Consider the following 21386-nt stretch of genomic DNA (forward strand, 5'->3'; position numbering starts at 1 on the left):
GAGTTTTGGAAAATAACAGAGGAGGTCTGCAGTACTACGTAGCATCATTTGTGTATATATGATGAGAAGGGTTTGCTCTTTATTTTCTCTTTTGCAAACAACAAGCTACAAATGTTTATATGAAGATTTTAAGATTTAAAGTTTGAGACCCATCTAGGACTGATTGTAACTTTACAGGGGCTATATTTATGTTTAATTTTCTGATTATATTTTACCAATGTTTTTGATCATATTATATGCAGGCGTAACATGCTTTCCGACATCAGAAGAACAGTGTGTGTTACTTAACATTTTCTTTCTTTAGATGAAGATAGGTTTGAAGCTTTATAGACAAAATCTTACTATATAGATGGTTCATATTATTTAATCACTCCATGATACTAATACATTCTGCCTCTAAGAGTGTACTAAAGACTGAATACCAGGTTATAGTAGTTCTCTACCTCTTACCCCCAATATAGTTTACCCATATTTTCTAGGGCCCAAGAAAGCTTTGAGGCTCTTTTATAAAATATATACTTGAAGTTCTCTATTACCCCTGTATTTATGTTATAAGCTATAGCAGGTAGCAACAACCATTTCTTTTTTACTAAGATAATATTATCTGGAGAACTTAGAGCTGTTTTGTTAACCAGCATTTAATTATACCCCCACATAGTTAGATAAATATTTGAGAATTGTTAATCTGGCTACATCAGCTATTTTCTATTAGATAATATACCTTATAGACATTAGCTCCAAGAATGGATGTTTTTAGTTTTAAGTTGCATTCTCCATCTACATTGGTCACTAATATACCCATTAAGATGTGTTGCTAAGACTATACTAGTTAAATAAGGACATGTGATTTCTTTAGTGTCAGCTCCCAAACTGTTTACATAGATGATACTACAGGGAGTGCAGAATTATTAGGCAAATTAGTATTTTGACCACATCATCCTCTTTATGCATGTTGTCTTACTCCAAGCTGTATAGGCTCGAAAGCCTACTACCAATTAAGCATATTAGGTGATGTGCATCTCTGTAATGAGAAGGGGTGTGGTCTAATGACATCAACACCCTATATCAGGTGTGCATAATTATTAGGCAACTTCCTTTCCTTTGGCAAAATGGGTCAAAAGAAGGACTTGACAGGCTCAGAAAAGTCAAAAATAGTGAGATATCTTGCAGAGGGATGCAGCACTCTTAAAATTGCAAAGCTTCTGAAGCGTGATCATCGAACAATCAAGCGTTTCATTCAAAATAGTCAACAGGGTCGCAAGAAGCGTGTGGAAAAACCAAGGTGCAAAATAACTGCCCATGAACTGAGAAAAGTCAAGCGTGCAGCTGCCAAGATGCCACTTGCCACCAGTTTGGCCATATTTCAGAGCTGCAATATCACTGGAGTGCCCAAAAGCACAAGGTGTGCAATACTCAGAGACATGGCCAAGGTAAGAAAGGCTGAAAGACGACCACCACTGAACAAGACACACAAGCTGAAACGTCAAGACTGGGCCAAGAAATATCTCAAGACTGATTTTTCTAAGGTTTTATGGACTGATGAAATGAGAGAGAGTCTTGATGGGCCAGATGGATGGGCCCGTGGCTGGATTGGTAAAGGGCAGAGAGCTCCAGTCCGACTCAGACGCCAGCAAGGTGGAGGTAGAGTACTGGTTTGGGCTGGTATCATCAAAGATGAGCTTGTGGGGCCTTTTCGGGTTGAGGATGGAGTCAAGCTCAACTCGCAGTCCTACTGCCAGTTTCTGGAAGACACCTTCTTCAAGCAGTGGTACAGGAAGAAGTCTGCATCCTTCAAGAAAAACATGATTTTCATGCAGGACAATGCTCCATCACACGCGTCCAAGTACTCCACAGCGTGGCTGGCAAGAAAGGGTATAAAAGAAGAAAATCTAATGACATGGCCTCCTTGTTCACCTGATCTGAACCCCATTGAGAACCTGTGGTCCATCATCAAATGTGAGATTTACAAGGAGGGAAAACAGTACACCTCTCTGAACAGTGTCTGGGAGGCTGTGGTTGCTGCTGCACGCAATGTTGATGGTGAACAGATCAAAACACTGACAGAATACATGGATGGCAGGCTTTTGAGTGTCCTTGCAAAGAAAGGTGGCTATATTGGTCACTGATTTGTTTTTGTTTTGTTTTGAATGTCAGAAATGTATATTTGTGAATGTTGAGATGTTATATTGGTTTCACTGGTAAAAATAAATAATTGAAATGGGTATATATTTGTTTTTTGTTAAGTTGCCTAATAATTATGCACAGTAATAGTCACCTGCACACACAGATATCCCCCTAAAATAGCTAAAACTAAAAACAAACTAAAAACTACTTCCAAAAATATTCAGCTTTGATATTAATGAGTTTTTTGGGTTCATTGAGAACATGGTTGTTGTTCAATAATAAAATTAATCCTCAAAAATACAACTTGCCTAATAATTCTGCACTCCCTGTAAATAAGATTGCTGTTTGAATTATGATACTATGTTCTAGTGACAGTATAGAGCTTATGAATCACCCTGTTGCAAGTTTTATTCTGATTTTAGCTCTTATCCTTGAATAGTTATTTCTATACCAGTGTTTTTCAACCAGTGTGCCGTGGCACACTAGTGTGCCGTGAGAGATCCTCAGGTGTGCCACGGCAGACTGACAACAGTGTGACATATTTTTTAAACTTTGCTTGTTTTTTACTCCCAGTGCAGGGGTAGCTTGTAGGAGACATGGCATAACAGCACAATACATACAGTATGTGTGTGTTTGTGTGTATGTGTATATATATATGCTGTATTAGGCTACAATGTGTGATTTTTAAAAAAATTTTGGGATGGTGGTGTGCCACAGGATTTTTTAATGTAAAAAAGTGTGCCACGGCAAAAAAAAGGTTAAAAATCACTGTTCTATACTATGAGTGGACACCGTTGTATATTTAAATATAAGATAACCAAAAATGAGGTTAACCTTTTGTGATCCAGGAGTGGTCTCTCCCCACACATGATTACCCTCTGGTACTCGGCACACTCTATAGTACTAGGATGTACAAAGGTGATCTTAGATAACATCTAGAGGGTTTATTTTTCATTTGGCAAAAGATATGCATTTTAATATTATTGAAACATGTATTGTGAACATGTGATGATTATTCCATCTGATTTATCATGGATGTATTCTATGCAACAAATTTGGATGTGTATGTTTCTTGAACATGTGTTTTGTTAAAGGGACATTAAACCCAAAAAATGTATTTCATGATTCAGATAGAGAATACAATTTTAAACAACATTCCAGTTTACTTCTAGTATCTAATTTGCTTCATTCTTTAGATACCCTTTGTTGAAAAAAATAGCAATGCATATGGGTGAGCCAATCACACGAGGCATCTATGTGCAGCCACCAATCAGCAGCTACTGAGCCTATCTAGATATGCTTTTCAGCAAAGGATATCAATAACATGAAGCAAATTAGATAATAGAAGTATATTAGAAAGTTGTTTAAAATTGTATGCTCTTTCTAATTCATGAAAGAAAAAAATTGGGTTTCATGTACCTTTAAGACCTGCAGTTTGTAATTGTATGTTGTTTATATACTAAATTCTAATGACTTTGTATAGGTCGGCTGAGATCTGATTGAAATGTTTGTATTAGTTTCTATGCAATTTCAATAAAAAACTTTATTCCAAAAAAAAAAGTTGTGAAAAGTACAAAAAACGTACATATACTGTGCAGAAATGGTCAAGATGAGTTTTTAATAGGGTTAAAGGAACATTTTATTATTACAATATTGCTTGCATATAACAGTGTTTAAACCATGCACAGAGCTTTAAACACATCTGATGAGCCAACGACAAGAGGCATATATGTGTGTAGCCACCATTTACTAGCTAGCTACAACTAGTACATAGCTGTTTCAGAGCATACCTAGCTATGACGTTCAACAAAGAATACCAGGCAAATAAAATTTCATCATAAAATTAATTTGAAAAATGTCATAAAATCGCATGCTCTATCTTAAATACGAATGTTTAATTTTGACTTTTTTTTATCCCTTTTTAAGTTTTTAGAAAGGACTGAATAATTTAATAGAGCTTGCAAGGGAGGGGTCTCAATAATAACTGTGTGAGAAGTTAACCTGATGCAAACTCTTTACAATACAATTCTAAAACCAGATTGACTCAAGCGTGCTATTGATTTTTCTAAACAATGCATCACGATAACAATAACGCTCTTTACATCAATACTCCCCAAGGCCCTGATAGGGAGATAATGAATCCACTGCCGCTAAGACTTTCTTATTTAAAGGGACAGTCTACATTAAAATTGTTATTGTTTAAAAAGATAGTTATTGCCTTTACTACACGTTCCCTAGCTTTGCACAACCAACATTAATATATTAATATACTTTATAACATTTAAACCCCTAAATTTCGTCCTTTTTCAAAGGCTCTATAGACAGCCTCTTAATCACATGCTTTTTTATTTGCTTTTCACAACAGGAGACTGATAGTTCACGTGGGTCATATAGATAACATTGTGTTCATGCCCGAGAAGTTATTTAAAGGGGCAGTAAACCTACAAAATAGTGATATATAATTCTGCACATAGTGCAGAATTATATAACATTATCTTAGCGCAAACTTTATGCAACTTAATATTGCAGCTAAAACTTGATTGTAAAAGAGTCACAGCCCGGCCCGATCGTGCCATTACACTCAATGTACCTCGCTCCCGCTATCAGACAGAGCAGGAGCGAGCTACATTGAGTGTAATGGCGCGATCGGGCCTGGCTGTGACTAGACAGCTGCCCATATGTGCTCGGGGGAAAACCAGACCTGCTCAGTAGAGCAAGAGTGGCGGTCTGAAAAGTCCTCTTTTACAGGGAGTGCAGAATTATTAGGCAAGTTATATTAATTTTATTATTGAACAACAACCATGTTCTCAATGAACCCAAAAAACTCATTAATATCAAAGCTGAATATTTTTGGAAGTAGTTTTTAGTTTGTTTTTAGTTTTAGCTATTTTAGGGGGATATCTGTGTGTGCAGGTGACTATTACTGTGCATAATTATTAGGCAACTTAACAAAAAACAAATATATACCCATTTCAATTATTTATTTTTACCAGTGAAACCAATATAACATCTCAACATTCACAAATATACATTTCTGACATTCAAAAACAAAACAAAAACAAATCAGTGACAAATATAGCCACCTTTCTTTGCAAGGACACTCAAAAGCCTGCCATCCATGGATTCTGTCAGTGTTTTGATCTGTTCACCATCAACATTGCGTGCAGCAGCAACCACAGCCTCCCAGACACTGTTCAGAGAGGTGTACTGTTTTCCCTCCTTGTAAATCTCACATTTGATGATGGACCACAGGTTCTCAATGGGGTTCAGATCAGGTGAACAAGGAGGCCATGTCATTAGATTTTCTTCTTTTATACCCTTTCTTGCCGGCCACGCTGTGGAGTACTTGGACTCGTGTGATGGAGCATTGTCCTGCATGAAAATCATGTTTTTCTTGAAGGATGCAGACTTCTTCCTGTACCACTGCTTGAAGAAGGTGTCTTCCAGAAACTGGCAGTAGGACTGGGAGTTGAGCTTGACTCCATCCTCAACCCGAAAAGGCCCCACAAGCTCATCTTTGATGATACCAGCCCAAACCAGTACTCCACCTCCACCTTGCTGGCGTCTGAGTCGGACTGGAGCTCTCTGCCCTTTACCAATCCAGCCACGGGCCCATCCATCTGGCCCATCAAGACTCACTCATTTCATCAGTCCATAAAACCTTAGAAAAATCAGTATTGAGATATTTCTTGGCCCAGTCTTGACGTTTCAGCTTGTGTGTCTTGTTCAGTGGTGGTCGTCTTTCAGCCTTTCTTACCTTGGCCATGTCTCTGAGTATTGCACACCTTGTGCTTTTGGGCACTCCAGTGATGTTGCAGCTCTGAAATATGGCCAAACTGGTGGCAAGTGGCATCTTGGCAGCTGCACGCTTGACTTTTCTCAGTTCATGGGCAGTTATTTTGCGCCTTGGTTTTTCCACACGCTTCTTGCGACCCTGTTGACTATTTTGAATGAAACTCTTGATTGTTCGATGATCACGCTTCAGAAGCTTTGCAATTTTAAGAGTGCTGCATCCCTCTGCAAGATATCTCACTATTTTTGACTTTTCTGAGCCTGTCAAGTCCTTCTTTTGACCCATTTTGCCAAAGGAAAGGAAGTTGCCTAATAATTATGCACACCTGATGTAGGGTGTTGATGTCATTAGACCACTCCCCTTCTCATTACAGAGATGCACATCACCTAATATGCTTAATTGGTAGTAGGCTTTTGAGCCTATACAGCTTGGAGTAAGACAACATGCATAAAGAGGATGATGTGGTCAAAATACTCATTTGCCTAATAATTCTGCACTCCCTGTATAATCAAATTTTAGCTGCACTATTATGTTGCATAACGTTTGCGCTAAGTGCAGAATTATATAACATTATTTTGTAGGTTTACTGCCCCTTTAAGATTTAGCACAACACAGTACTATATGCAAGTCAATAGGTAATAAATAGTAAGAGTCATATGATCAGGGGGCTGTCAGAAGATGCTAAAATACAAGGTAATTACAGAGGTAAAAAGTGTATTAATATAACTGTGTTGGTTATGCAAAACTAGGGGTAATAAAGGGAATATCTATCTTTTAAAACAATAAAAATGATGTTGTAAACTGTCCCTTTAATGCTAAACTAGTACTAAATCCCATGTACACGGGCCATTTTTTGCAGTACAGTAGGTCCCACCCCTTGCTCTCTCTCCCCCCTCTCTTTTGCTCTCTTATTCCCCCTCTCTCTCTTTTGCTCTCTCTCTCCCCCTCGCTTTTGCTCTCTCTCTCCCCCCTGTCTTTTGCTCTCTCTCCCCCTTCTCTTTCCTCCCCCTCTCTTTTGCTCTCTTTCTCCCCCCTCGTTTGCTCTCTTTCCCCTCTCTTTTGCTCTCTCTCCCTCCTCTCTTTTGCTGTCTCTCTCCCTCTCTTTTACTCTCTCTATCCCCCCTCTTTTGCTCTCTCCCCCCTCTCTTTTGCTCTCTCTATCCCCCTCTTCTGCTATCTCTCTCTCTCCCTTTTTTTTGCTCTCTCCCCCCTCTCTTTTGCTGCCTCTCCCCCTCTCTTTTGCTCTTTCTCTTCCCCCTCTCTTTTGCTCTTTCTCTTCCACCCTCTCTTTTGTGCTCTCTCTCTCCCATCTCTTTTGTGCTCTCCCCCCTCTCTTTTGCTCTCTCTCTCTCTCTCTCTCTCTCTCCCCTTTCTCCCCCCTCTCTTTTGCTGGCTCTCTCCCTCCCTCTTTTTTGTTCTCTCTCCCATCTTTTGCTGTCTCTCTCCCTCTCCTTTGCTGTTTCCCTCTCTTTTGCTGTCTCTCTCCTTCTCTTTTGCTCTCTCTCCCCTCTCTCATATGCTCTCTCTCTCCTCCCTCTCTCTTTCATTTATTTTGCTCTCTCTCCCCCATCTCTTTTGCTGTCTCTCTCCCTCTCTTTTGCTGTCTCTCTCCCTCTCTTTTGCTGTCTCTCTCCCTCTCTTTTGCTGTCTCTAACCCACCTCTTTTGCTTTAGCTCTCTCCCCCCTTTCTTTTGCTCTCTCCCCCCTCTCTTTTGCTGTCTCTCTCCTTCTTTTGCCCTCTATGCCCCCTCTTTTGCTCTCTCTATCCTTACTCTTTTGCTCTCTCCCCTTTCTTTTGCTTCCTCTCCCCCCTCTCTTTTGCTGTCTCTCTCCCTCTTTTTTGCTCTCTCTAACCCTCTCTTTTGCTTTCTCTCTCCCCCTATCTTTTTCTCTCTCTCTCCCCCTCTTTTTTTCTGTCTCTCCCCCCCTCTCTTTTCCCCCTCTTTTTTGCACTCTCTTTTGCGCTCTCTCTCTACCCTCTCTTTTGCGCTCTCCACCTCTCTTTTGGTCTCTCTCTCTCTCTCCTTTCTCGACCCCTCTCTTTTGCTGTATCTCTCCCTCCCTTTTGCTCTCTCTCTCCCCCTCCCTCTCTTTTGCTCTCTATCTCTCCCCTTAAATATAATTACAATAAATCTAAATAAATATTACTATCATTAACTAAACTATTCCTATTTAAAACTAAATACTTACCTGTAAAATAAACCCTAAAATAGCTACAATATAACTAATAGTTACATTGCAGCTATCTTAGGGTTTATTTTTATTTTACAGGCAAGTTTGTATTTATTTTAACTAGGTAGAATAGTTATAAAATAGTTATTAACTATTTAATAACTACCTAGCTAAAATAAATACAAAAGTACCTATACAATAAAACCTAACCTAAGTTACAATAACACCTAACACTACACTATAATTAAATAAATTAACTAAATTAACAACAATTAAATCAATTTAATTAGCTAAAGTACAAAAGAAACCCACTAAATTACAGAAAATAATAAACAAATTACAAGATATTTAAACTTATTACACCTAATCTAATAGCCCGACCAAAATAAAAAAAACCTATTCTAAACTAAACTACTAATAGCCCTTAAAAGGACCTTTTGCGGGGCATTGCCCCAAAGTAATCAGCTCTTTTACCTGAAAAAAAAAATACAAACAACCCCCCTAACAGTAAAACCCACCACCCACACAACCAACCCCCCAAATAAAATCTTATCTAAAAGAACCTAAGCTCCCCATTGCCCTGAAAAGGGCATTTGGATGGGCATTGCCCTTAAAAGGGCAGTTATCTCTTTTGCAAGCCCAAACCCTAACCTAAAAATAAAACCCACGACATACTGTCCAGTCATGCTGACTCTGAAGCAGGAGTAAACTTTTTGTTCTGCTTAGTCTTACACCAAGAGAAGCTGGGTCTCCATGAAGTCTTTGAGGATCCTGCAGCTTAAGTGGAAAAAGACGGAAAGCCAATATAAGATCTGGAATGACAAAATGAGCAAAGAATTTGGATTTTTTATCCTGCGGCAAGAAAGCTCCCTTACCCCCAGTAACCATGAATATGATAGCATTCAAGCCCAAAAAGCAATGCCTTGCAGGGGCAGAGACAGAAGATGAAGACTTAAGCTATAAGGAACATCTAGCTAAAACAGCCACAGAATAACTTTTCTCATTAATGTAAACCATTTCAATTGCTGTGTCACAAATAAAGCTGTTAGCAAACAATAATATTCACTCTATCCTGGATCTTTTCCAAAGATCCTTCTTTTAATGTAACTTCATAAAGGCTATCCCACCTAACAGACGGCTAGATTACGAGTTTTGCGGTACGTCTATACTGCTGAAAAATTGGCCATTGCACTGGAATGGCCGGGAATGCATATTACGAGTCGCGGTGGTATAGCTATACCACAAGCATTTTAGCCTGTAAGGCAACGTCCATTCCGCAGTAAAAAAAAAAATTACATTTTAATGCGGGATTTTCCATAGCTCCGTATTACAGGTTGTGTGGTCCGGCTAAAATGCTTGCGTTACAGCCTATACCGACGCGATTAATTCCGCCATCTGAGAGCAGTAGTTATGGATTTTGCAAAACAAAAATGCTTCACAAAACTCATAACTAAACTGTTACAAAGTACACTAACACCCATAAACTACCTATTAACCCCTAAACCGCCACCCTCCCGCATCGCAAACACTATATTAAACCTATTAACCCATAAGCCGCTGCCCCCGACATCGCAGACACTAAATAAAGCTATTAACCCCTAAACCACCGGCCCCCCACATTGTCAACACTATAATAAAAAATTATTAACCCCTAAACATCCAGCCCCCCACATCGTAACTACTAAACTAAACCTATTAACCCCTAAACCGCCCGCCCCCCACATCGCAAAACACTAAATGAAACTATTAACCCCTAAATCTAACACCCCCTAACTTTAAATTAAAATTACAATATAACTATCTTAAAAAAAAAAATTAAAAAAAATTACCTGTGAAATAAAAAAAAAAACTATAAATTAACCTAACATAACTATTCTAATAAAATAAAAAAAACCTACCAATTAAAAACCTACATTTAAAAAAAAAAACTAATACTATAAAAATAAAAAATATAACATTACGAAAAATAATATTTTTGTAAGGGTCAGCCTATTTATAGGAGAGCAGCAAGACAGATGCAAGCACGTGACAATGCATTACTGGGATGTGCTTCTCATAGCTCTCACCTTCTGCTGTGATAGCTCTCATGTGAATTGTGAAGGTGCTAAGAAGGGATAGCCTTGGTAAAGTTTACAAGCATTTAACCCCTTATGCTCAGATTGTATTTGCTGCTTATAACATTTGTGTTAAAAAGCCTTCATAAACAATCGCCTAGATTACGAGTTTTGCGTTATGAGTGGCTCGGTAATAATTTGCAAGTTATTTCCACTGCTCACCTCCCTATAGCGCTGCTATTGCAGGCAATATGGCAGCGTTGAGCTGCATACCGCACACAAATACGAGCGCTGCTTTGAGCTGGTTTTACGTGCTCGTGCACGATTTCTTCATAGACATCAATGGGGAGAGCCGGCTAAAAAAAAGTCTAACACCTGCAATAAAGGAGCATAAAGCTCCGTAACGCAGCACCATTGATTCCTATGGGGAAAGAAAAGTTAAGTTTACACCTAAAAACCTAACATAAACCCCGAGTCTAAACACCCCTAATCTGCCACCCCCCACATCGCCGCCACCTACCTACACATATTAACACTTATTAACCCCTAATCTGTTGCCCCAATGTCGTCGCTACCTACCTACACTTATTAACCCCTAATCTGCCGTCTCCAACGTCGCCACCACTATACTAAAGTTATTAACCCCTAAACCTAACCCTAAATCTAATCCTAACCCTAAGCATAACCCTAACCCTAACACCACTAACTTTAACATAATTAAAATAAATCTAAATAAAAATTACAATTAATAACTAAATAATTCCTATTTAAAACTAAATACTTACCTATAAAATAAAACCTAACCTAGCTACAATATAACTAATAGTTATATTGTAGCTATCTTAGGTTTTATTTTTATTTCAGGGGTAAGTTTGTATTTATTTTAACTAGGTAGACTAGTTAGTAAATAGTTAACTATTTACTAACTACCTAGTTAAAATAAACAAAATTACCTGTAAAATAAAACCTAACCTGTCTTACACTAACACCTAACATTACACTACAATTAAATTATATACATTAATTAAATACAATTAACTAAATTACACAAAATAAAAAAGGAAGTATCAAATATTTATACTAATTACAACTAATCTAATAGCCCTATTGAAATAAAAAAGCACCCCCCAAATAAAAAAACCCTAGCCTAAACTTAACTGCCAATAGCCCTTAAAATGGCCTTCTGTGGGGCATTGCCCCAAAGAAATCAGCTCTTTTTCCTGTAAAAAAAAATAATACAAGCAACCCCCCAATACAATTAAATAAATTAAATTAAATTAGCTAAATCACAAAAAAACACTAAATTACAGAAAATAAAAAACAAATGATCAGATCTTTAAACTAATTACACCAAATCTAATAGCCCTATCAAAATAAAAAAGCCCCCTCAAAATAAAAAAAAACCCTAGCCTAAACTAAACTATCAATAGCCCTTAAAAGGACCTTTTGCGGGGCATTGCCCTAAAGAAATCGGCTTTTTACCTGTAAAAGAAAATACAAACAGCCCCCCAACAGTAAAACCCACCACCCACACAAGCAACCCCCCAAATAAAATACTAACTAAAAAAAAACTAAGCTCCCCATTGCCCTGAAAAGGGCATTTGGCTGGGCATTGTCCTTAAACGGGCAGTTAGCTCTTTTACATTGCCCAAACCCTAAGCTAAAAATAAAACCCACCCAATAAACCATTAAAAAAACCTAACACTAACCCCTGAAGATCCACTTACAGCTTTTGAAGACCAGACATCCATCCTCAACGAAGGCGGGAGAAGTCTTCATCCAAGCAGCAAGAAGTGGTCCTCCAGACGGGCAGAAGTCTTCATCCAGACAGCATTTTCTATCTTCATCCTTCTGATGCGGAGCGGCTCCATCTTCAAGACATCCGGCGCAGAGCATCCTCTTCTGTTGACAGCTGCTGAAGAATGAAGGTTCCTTTAAGGGACGGCATCCAAGATGGCATCCCTTGAATTCTGATTGGCTGATAGAATTCTAACAGCCAATCGGAAATAAAGGTGAAAAAATCCTATTTGCTGATGCAATCAGCCAATAGGATTAAGCTTCAATCCTATTGGCTGATCCAATCAGCCAATATGATTGCGCTCGCATTCTATTGGCTGTTCCAATCAGCCAATAGATTGCAAGCTCAACCCTATTGGCTGATTGGATCAGTCAATAGGATTGATGCCAATAGGATTTTTTCACCTTTAATTCCGATTGACTGATAGAATTCTATCAGCCAATCGGAATTCAAGGGGCGCCATCTTGGATGACATCCCTTAAAGGAACCTTCATTCTTCAGTAGCCGTCGACAGAAGAGGATGCTGCGCGCTGGATAGCTTGAAGATGGAGCCGCTCCGCGTCGGAAGGATGAAGATAGAAGAGGAGGACGACTTCTTGCCGCTTGGATGAAGACTTCTCCCGGCTTCGTTGAGGATGGATGTCCGGTCTTCAAAAACTGTAAGTGGATCTTCGGAGGGTTAGTGTTAGGTTTTTTTAAGGGTTTATTGGGTGGGTTTTATTTTTAGCTTAGGGTTTGGGCAATGGAAAAGAGCTAAATGCCCTTTTAAGAGCAATGCACATCCAAATGCCCTTTTCAGGGCAATGGGGAGCTTAGGTTTTTTAGATAGGATTTTATTTAGGGGATTTGGTTGTGTGGGTGGTGGGTTTTACTGTTGGGGGAGTTGTTTGTATTTTTTTTTTTTACAGGAAAAAGAGCTGATTTCTTTGGGGCAATGCCTTTTAAGGGCTATTGGCAGTTTAGTTTAGGCTAGGTTTTTTTTTTTTTTTTGGGGGGGGCTTTTTTATTTTGATAGGGTCTATTAGATTAGGTGTAATTAGTTTAAATATTTGATAACTCCTTTTTTATTTTTTGTAATTTAGTGTTTATTTCTTTTTGTAGTTTAGTTGTATTTAATTAATGTAATTGATTTAATTGCAGTGTAAATGTTAGGTGTAAGTGTAAGACAGGTTAGATTTTATTTTTCAGGTAATTTTGTATTTATTTTAACTAGGTAGTTAGTAAATAGTTAATAACTATTTACTAACTAGTCTACCTAGTTAAAATAAATACAAACTTGCCTGTGAAATAAAAATAAAACCTAAGCTAGCTACAATGTAACTATTAGTTATATTGTAGCTAGCTTAGGGTTTATTTTACAGGTATTTAGTTTTAAATAGGAATTATTTAGTTAATGATAGTAATTTTTATTTAGATTTATTTTAATTATATTAAAGTTAGGGGTGTTAGGGTTAGGTTTTGGGGTTAATAACTTTAGTATAGTGGCGGCGGTGAAGTTGGGGCGGCTGATTAGGGGTTAATAATATTTAACTAGTGTTTGTGATGCGGGAGTGCAGCGGTTTAGGGGTTAATATGTTTATTATAGTGGCGACGATGTCCAGAGCGGCAGATTAGGGGTTAATAATTTTATTTTAGTGTTTGCGATGCGGGAGGGCCTCGATTTAGGGGTTAATAGGTAGTTTATGGGTGTTAATGTACTTTGTAACACTTTATGTAACACGTTATGAGTTTTATGCTACAGATTTGTAACGTAAAACCCATAACTACTGACTTTAGATGGCAGTACGAAACTTGACGGTATAAGGTGTACTGCTCACTTTTTGGCCTCCCAGGCAAAACTCGTAATACCGGTGCTATGGAAGTCCCATTGAAAAAAGACTTTTTGAAAGGGCCGTAGTTACTTTGGTTACGGCCCAAAAAGTGTGCGGTACAGCTATACCTACAAGACTCGTAATAGCAGCGGTAGTGAAAAAGCAGCGTTATGAGGCTTTTTCACTCTTAACGCAAAACTCGTAATGTAGCCGAATATATTTAATTATACTGAAAACAATATTTATTTATACTTTTGATGTCTGAGGGGCAGAAAATTATGGTAGGGAATCAGAGTGTACCGGCAGCATTACAAAAATGTGTGTCATATTTAAAGCCATCTCTCTCCATCTTATCTTAAAAAAAGCCATGTGCCTCTATTATATTCTGCAAAAGAGATAAAAGCGCAACCCAGATTTAAGGTAGTATTAAACAGTTTTATTCAAACACCCTGTGCTAAGTTGCACTTACAGAATTCCAAATAAAAATGGGCACAGCAAACAGATTATGACAACGTTCAGTATTACTGGTAACTCAGGATCCTTTGTGTGCTGTAGTGTCGACACCTTAGCTCCCCACAGGGTAAAAGACAGCTGATTTCTGCACAGCAATGGGAGTGAATCTTAAGGGGTCTTAGATTGCAGGAAATATCACTCTACGCGTTTCATCCGCTTTCTAAGCGGACTTTATCAAGAAATTTAAAATAATGGACATAATTATTTCTCCCGGTTGGCGCTTATTTAACTAAATCTTGGAAACACACCTCCCTTGATTGGAGGTGTATGGGAGAGATGTAGCCAATGGAGTGGCTTTGGAGGAACACACCCTCAAATTTGATCAGACCTTACATATTCTCACAACAGTGACGTGAGAGGGGCATGATATCGGCTGCTAAATTAGTAAAACAGCTGATTTGGGAGGAACGATGCTTAGGCTAACAATAAATAAAAGTAAAGCCAGAAATATACAATCATATATTCTAAAGCTTATAGCTGTATATAAGGGAAATACTTAAACCGAACACAATAAAACATAAAAACATATTATAAGGTAAACTGTGAAATAAAAATCAATCTAAACCTTCCAGGTAGAGTGCTTCATGAATCGTCAATAAATACCATGAAATAAATAAATACATGCTTTTGTTCACCAATTAATATGTGCAAACTTCGTAATGATAATGTACAGCAACACATCCATGTAAGACTATAAAATAAGTCATACAATATAAGATCTAAATTAATGAACAAAAAAAGGTGAGCCATTTCTAAATATAAATACATAATAGAAATAAAGCAAAAGAGCCAAATACGATCTGATACTATGTAAAAAAAAACAAAAACCTGAAAAGGGCTTCACCAATGATCAACGTTCAAATTAAAGGCATATGAAACCCAAAATGTTTCTTTCGTGTATCAGATATAGCATGTGATTTTAAACAACTTTCTAATTTACTTCTTTTATCAATTTTTCTTATTTCTCTTGGTATCTTTTGTTGAAAAGTCAGACACACCGTATCTCTCAGCAACAAAGAAGCAAATGTGCTGATTAAGACTGAGGCCCATATTTAACAAAGTCTGGTGGACCTGATCCGACAGTGCGGATCAGGTCCGCCAGACCTCGCTGAATACAGAGAGCAATACGCTCTCCGTATTCAGCATTGCACCAGCAGCTCACAAGAGCTGCTGGTGCAACGCCGCCCCCTGCAGAATCGTGGCCAAGGGGGGTGTCAATCAACCCGATCGTACTCGATCGGGTTGAATTGCGGTGATGTCTGTCCGCCTGCTCAGAGCAGGTGGACAGGTTATGGAGCAGCAGTCTTTAGACTGCTGCTTCATAACTGGTGTTTTTGTTAAGCCTGCCGGCTCGCCAGAAACACGGGGCCTCTAGCTCTATCCAGAGCTTGATAGATAGGCCCCTGAGGCTTTCTGCAAGAACATTCACAAGTATAAACATATACAGGGTCCACAGCACCTCATCTTGAAATTACTGTTGCAATAAAGGAGTGATTTCAAGACGAGGTGCTGTGGACACTCTCTATATGTTTTGTTGAAAAGCAGGGACATAAGCTTAGGAGCCTGACTTTTCTGGAGCACTATATGGCAACAGTTTTGCAAGAATGTTATCCATTTGCAAAAGCACTAGATGGAAGCACTATTTCCAGCCATGTAATGCTCCAGATGTCTACCTAGGTATCTCTTTAACATAGAATATTATAGGAACAGAGCCAATTTGATAATTGAAGCAAATTGGAAACTTTCTTAAGATGGTATGTTCTGTCTGAATCCCTTTAATGTTACATAATTATGCACTATGCAGATTCCAATTTTGGCTGGAATATCCCTTTAACCCCTTAAGGACAAGGCCATTTTTCAATTTCTTTCCCTTAAGGACCAGGGCTGTTTTTACATTTCTATGGTGTTTGTGTTTAGCTGTAATTTTCCTCTTACTCATTTAATGTACTCACACATATTATACACATATTATATAACGTTTTTCTCGCCATTAAATGGACTTTCTAAAGATACCATTATTTTCATCATCCTATAATATAAAAGGCCAAGCTGTGCGCAGTAGAGACAGCACGAGGACAAACACACCTGGCCTTAGAGTCCCTACCTTATCTGCGGTGCGGGCAGAAGTGGGCATGGCCGGACGTGAAGGGGAGTGATCGAGCGTGAAGAGATAGAGGGGAGAGAGATAGAGAGGGGGGAGAGAACAAAAGAGATGGGATAGAGCTAAAGATAGGATAAGAGAGGGGAAAGAGCAAGAGAGGGGGAAGAGAGAGCAAAATAGAGGGGGAGAGAGAAAATAAGAGGGGGAAAGAGAGAGAGCAAAAGAGAGGGGAAGAGAGAGAGCAAAAGAAAAGGGGGAAAGAGAGAGAGCAAAAGAGAGGGGAAGAGAGAGAGCAAAAGAAAAGGGGGAGAGATAGAGAGGGGGGAGAGAGAGAGAGAGAGAGGGGGAGATAGAGAGGGGGAGATAGAAAGGGGGTAGGGAGAGCGAGGGGGGAGAGAGAGCAAGGGGGGGAGAGAGAGGGGGGAGAGAGAGGGGGAGAGGGGAGAGAAAGTTAGGGGGAGAGAGAGAGAGAGAGAGAGAGAGGGGAGAGAGCACAAAAGAGAGGGGGAGTGCGCAAAATAGAGGGGGGAGAGAGCGCAAAAGAGAGGGGGAGAGAGCGCAAAAGAGAGGGGGAGAGAGCGCAAAAGTGAGGGGGGAGAGAGCGCAAAAGAGGGGGGGGGGAGAGAGTGCAAAAGAGAGGGGGGGAGAGAGAGCGCAAAAGAGAGGGGGGAGAGAGAGCGCAAAAGAGAGGGGGGAGAGAGCTCAAAAGAGAGGGGGGAGAGAGAGAGCTCAAAAGAGAGGGGGAGAGAGAGAGCTCAAAAGAGAGGTGGAGAGAGAGAGCGCAAAAGAGAGGGGGAGAGAGAGAGCGCAAAAGAGAGGGGGAAAGAGAGAGAGAGCAAAAGAGAGGGGGAGGGAGAGAGCGCAAGGGGTGGGACCACTGTACTGTAAAAAATGGCCCTTGTGAACGGGATTTAGGACTAGAATCTTATAATTTACTATAAAAAAAATTATAAAATATGATGAAAAAACTGAAAAAAACCCACACTTTTTCTAACTTTGACCCCCAAAATCTGTTACACATCTACAACCACCAAAAAACACCCATGCTAAATAGTTTCTAAATTTTGTCCTGAGTTTAGAAATACCCAATGTTTACATGTGCTTTGCAAGTTATAGGGCAATAAATAAAAGTAGCACTTTGCTATTTCCAAACCATTTTTTTTTCCAAATTAGCGATTGTTACATTGGAACACTATTTGTCAGGAATCCCTGAATATCCCTTGACATGTATATATTTTTTTTTAGTAGACAACCCAAAGAATTGATCTAGGCCCATTTTGGTATATTTCATGCCACCATTTAACCCTCAAAAGCAATCAAATAAAAAAAATTGTTCACTTTTTCACTAACTTTTTCACAAACTTAAGGTTTCTCACTGAAATTATTTACAAACAGTTAGGGCAATTATGGCACAAATCATTGTAAATGCTTCTCTGGGATCCCCTTTGTTCAGAAATAGCAGACATATATGGCTTTGGCGTTGCTTTTTGGTAGTTAAAAGGCCGCTAAATGCCGTTGCACTCCATACATGTATTATGCCCAGCAGTGAAGGGGTTAATTAGGGAGCAATTAGGGAGCTTGTAGGGTTAATTTTAGCTTTAGTGTAGTGTAGCAGGAAACCCAAAGTATTGATCTAGGCCCATTTTAGTATATTTCATGCCGCCATTTTACAGCCAAATGCGATCAAATAAAACAAATCATTCACTTTTTCACATTTTAGGTTTCTCACTGAAATTCTTTACAAACAGTTAGTGCAATCATGACACAAATAGTTGTAAATGCTTCTCTGGGATCCCCTTTGTTCAGAAATAGCAGACATATATGGCTTTGGCATTGCTTTCTGGTAATTAGAAGGCCGCTAAATGCCGCTACGCACCACACTTGTATTATGCCCAGCAGTTAAGGGGTTAATTAGGGAGCTTGTGGGGAGCTTGTAGGGTTAATTTTAACTTTAGTGTAGAGATCAGCCTCCCACCTGACACCCCCCCCCCCCCGATTCCTCCCTGACCCCTCTCAAACAGCTCTCTTCCCTCCCCCATCCCACAATTGTCACCGCCATCTTAAGTACTGGCAGAAAATCTGCCAATACTAAAATAAAAGCATATATATATATATATATATACACACACAGTCGTAAGCAAAATTTTAGGCAGCCCTGACAATTTCCATGATTTTTATTTATAAATAATTGGGTGTTAGATCAAAATGAAATTGCTAATCCAATCAAATAACTGAAGGACACAGTAATATTTCAGTAGTGAAATGAGGTTTATTGGATTAAAAGAAAATGTGCAATATGCATCAAAACAAAAATAGACAGGTGCATAAATTTGGGCACCCCAACAGAAATATAGCATCAATATTTAGTAGAGCCTCCTTTAGCAGAAATAACAGCCTCCTATAGCCTGTAATGAGTGTCTGGATTCTGGATGAAGGTATTTTGGACCATTCCACCTTGCAAATCATCTTCAGTTCAGTTAGGTTTGATGGTTGCCGAGCATGGACAGCCCGCTTCAAATCACCCCACAGATTTTCAATGATATTCAGGTCTGGGGACTGGGATGGCCATTCCAGAACATTGCACTTGTTCCTCTGCATAAATGCCAGAGTAGATTTTGAGCAGTGTTTTGAGTTGTTGTCTTGTTGAAATATCCAGCTCTGGCGTAACTTCAAATTTGTGACTGATTCCTCAACATTATTCTCAAGTATCTGTTGATATTGAGTGGAATCCAAGCGACTCTCAACTTTAACAACATTCCCAGTACTAACAATGGCCACACAGCCCCAGAGCATGATGGAACATCCACCAAATTTTACTATGACTAGCAAGTGTTTGTCTTGGAACTCTGTGTTCTTTTGTCGCCATGCATAACGCCCCTTGTTATGACCAAATAACTCAATCTTTGTTTCATCAGTAAACAGCACCTTCTTCCAAAATTAAGCTGGCTTGTCCAAATGTGCGTTTGCTTACCTCAAGCGACTGTTTGTGGCGTGTGCAGAAAAGGCTTCTTCCGCATCACTCTCCCATACGCTGAATTGTTGAACGATGCATAGTGACACCATCTGCAGCAAGATGATGTTGTAGGTCTTTGGAGGTGGTGCGTAGGCTGTTTTTGACTGTTCTCACCATCCTTTGCCTCTCCGATATTTTACTTCTGGCCTTAACAAGAACTGTGCCTGTGGTCTTCCATTTCTTAAAGTGATGGTAAACTCTCCCCTTTTTAAAATCAGATCTGGAATGTAAGCGCTATTTTAGATGGAGTTTTATTCATCATGTGCAATGAAGATGCGCTATAACTTAGTTATTAATATTGATATGAAATTCAAATACCCCACGTTACACCACCCACTTCAAAAGTCAATTTTCCTGTCAGCTAAATGATTGAATTACTCTCCAATCAATGCTCTAGCTACAACAAAAGTGCCATATGGGGAGAGCGCTGATTGGACAACAATTCAATCTGTTAGCTCACAGAAAATTTTACTTTTGAAGTGGGCGGAGGAGCATACAGTATTTGAATTTCATATCTATATTAAAAAGCATGTTATACTGCATCTTCATTACAGCTAATGAATTAAACTCCATCTAAAATAGCGCTTACATTCCAGATCTGATTTTAAAAAGGGGAGAGTTTACCATCACTTTAACTATGTTCCTCACAGTGGACACTGACAGCTTAAATCTCTGCAATAGCTTTTTGTAGCCTTACCCTAAACCATAATGTTGAACAATCTTTGTTTTAAGGTCATTTAAAAGTTGTTTTGAGGCCCCCATGTTGCCACTCTTCAAAGGAGAGTCAAAGAGAACAACAACTTGCAATTGGCCACCTTAAATACCTTTTCTCATGATTGGATGCACCTGTCTATGAAGTTCAATTGTGTGTTCCAATTAATCAGTGCTAGGTAGTTACAGGTATTCAAATTAACAAAATGGCAAGGGTGCCCAAATTTATGCACCTGTCTTATTTCATTTTGATGCATATTCCACATTTTCTGTTAATCCAATAAACCTAATTTCACTACTGAAATTTTACTGTGTCCTTCAGTTATTTGATAGATCAAAATGAAATTGCTGATCCAAACATCCAATTATTTTTAAATGAAAATCATGGAAATTGTTTTTTTGGCCATCTTATGTACTGTCAGCTGTCTGCCAGTACCCAGTTTCTTAAAAATGTGCTCATTTTTATTTTTGTACACCTTTTTTCCGTAGTGTAGCTGCCCCCCTCAATATCCTCCCCCCTCCCCCTCCCAGATCGATTTTACATAAACTATTCCCCCCTCCCTCTCCCTCTCCGTTAGGCAGTACTCGGGACTGCCAGACTCAGCAGACTTGTGATCAGTTGCGTGCGTGCTCCCGTCCCCTTCTCGGGACACTAACTGGAACTAGTCCAGTGATGGGCCGCCCATCTGCTTCTCTGCAGCTGCTCTCACCCACCAACAATCGGCACCATAGCTGTGCGATGCAGAGAGGGCCACAGAGTGGCCCTCTCTGCATCAAAACTCTGCATATCTATTTCTGCAGTGCCCCACTTGTGGGGTATGCAGAAATAGCGCAATCTCGCTCTTTTGAGCGAGATTGCAGCAGAGAGAAGCCCAGGACAGGGTACGTCACTGGTCCTTAAGGGCCCAACGACCAGCGTTGTACAGGGTACGATGCTGGTTGTTAAGGGGTTAATGGTTAAAATATGTTTTAAAGAAGCTGAGCAACAGCATTATAAGCATGTGATATAATAGTAAGAATGAATCCAGTACTCCCAACAGACTATAAAAGCAGTTTAAACTATAAAGCATAGTACAGATGCATGATAGGTGCTTCCTGGATTTGTAAAAAAATAAAATAATAAAACAATAAAAATTTTATATTTATATTATTTTTTTTTTTTTTTGCTATAAATCCAAATAGTGCATATTATTGTGCCCCTATATTTCATTATTATTATCAGATTTTTGTAGAGCACCAACAGATTCTGCAGCGCTATAAACATAGTGTATACAAGTTAACATTCACAGGGAACAA

This window comes from Bombina bombina, chromosome 4, assembly GCF_027579735.1.
Source record: "Bombina bombina isolate aBomBom1 chromosome 4, aBomBom1.pri, whole genome shotgun sequence".
NCBI lineage: Eukaryota > Metazoa > Chordata > Amphibia > Anura > Bombinatoridae > Bombina > Bombina bombina.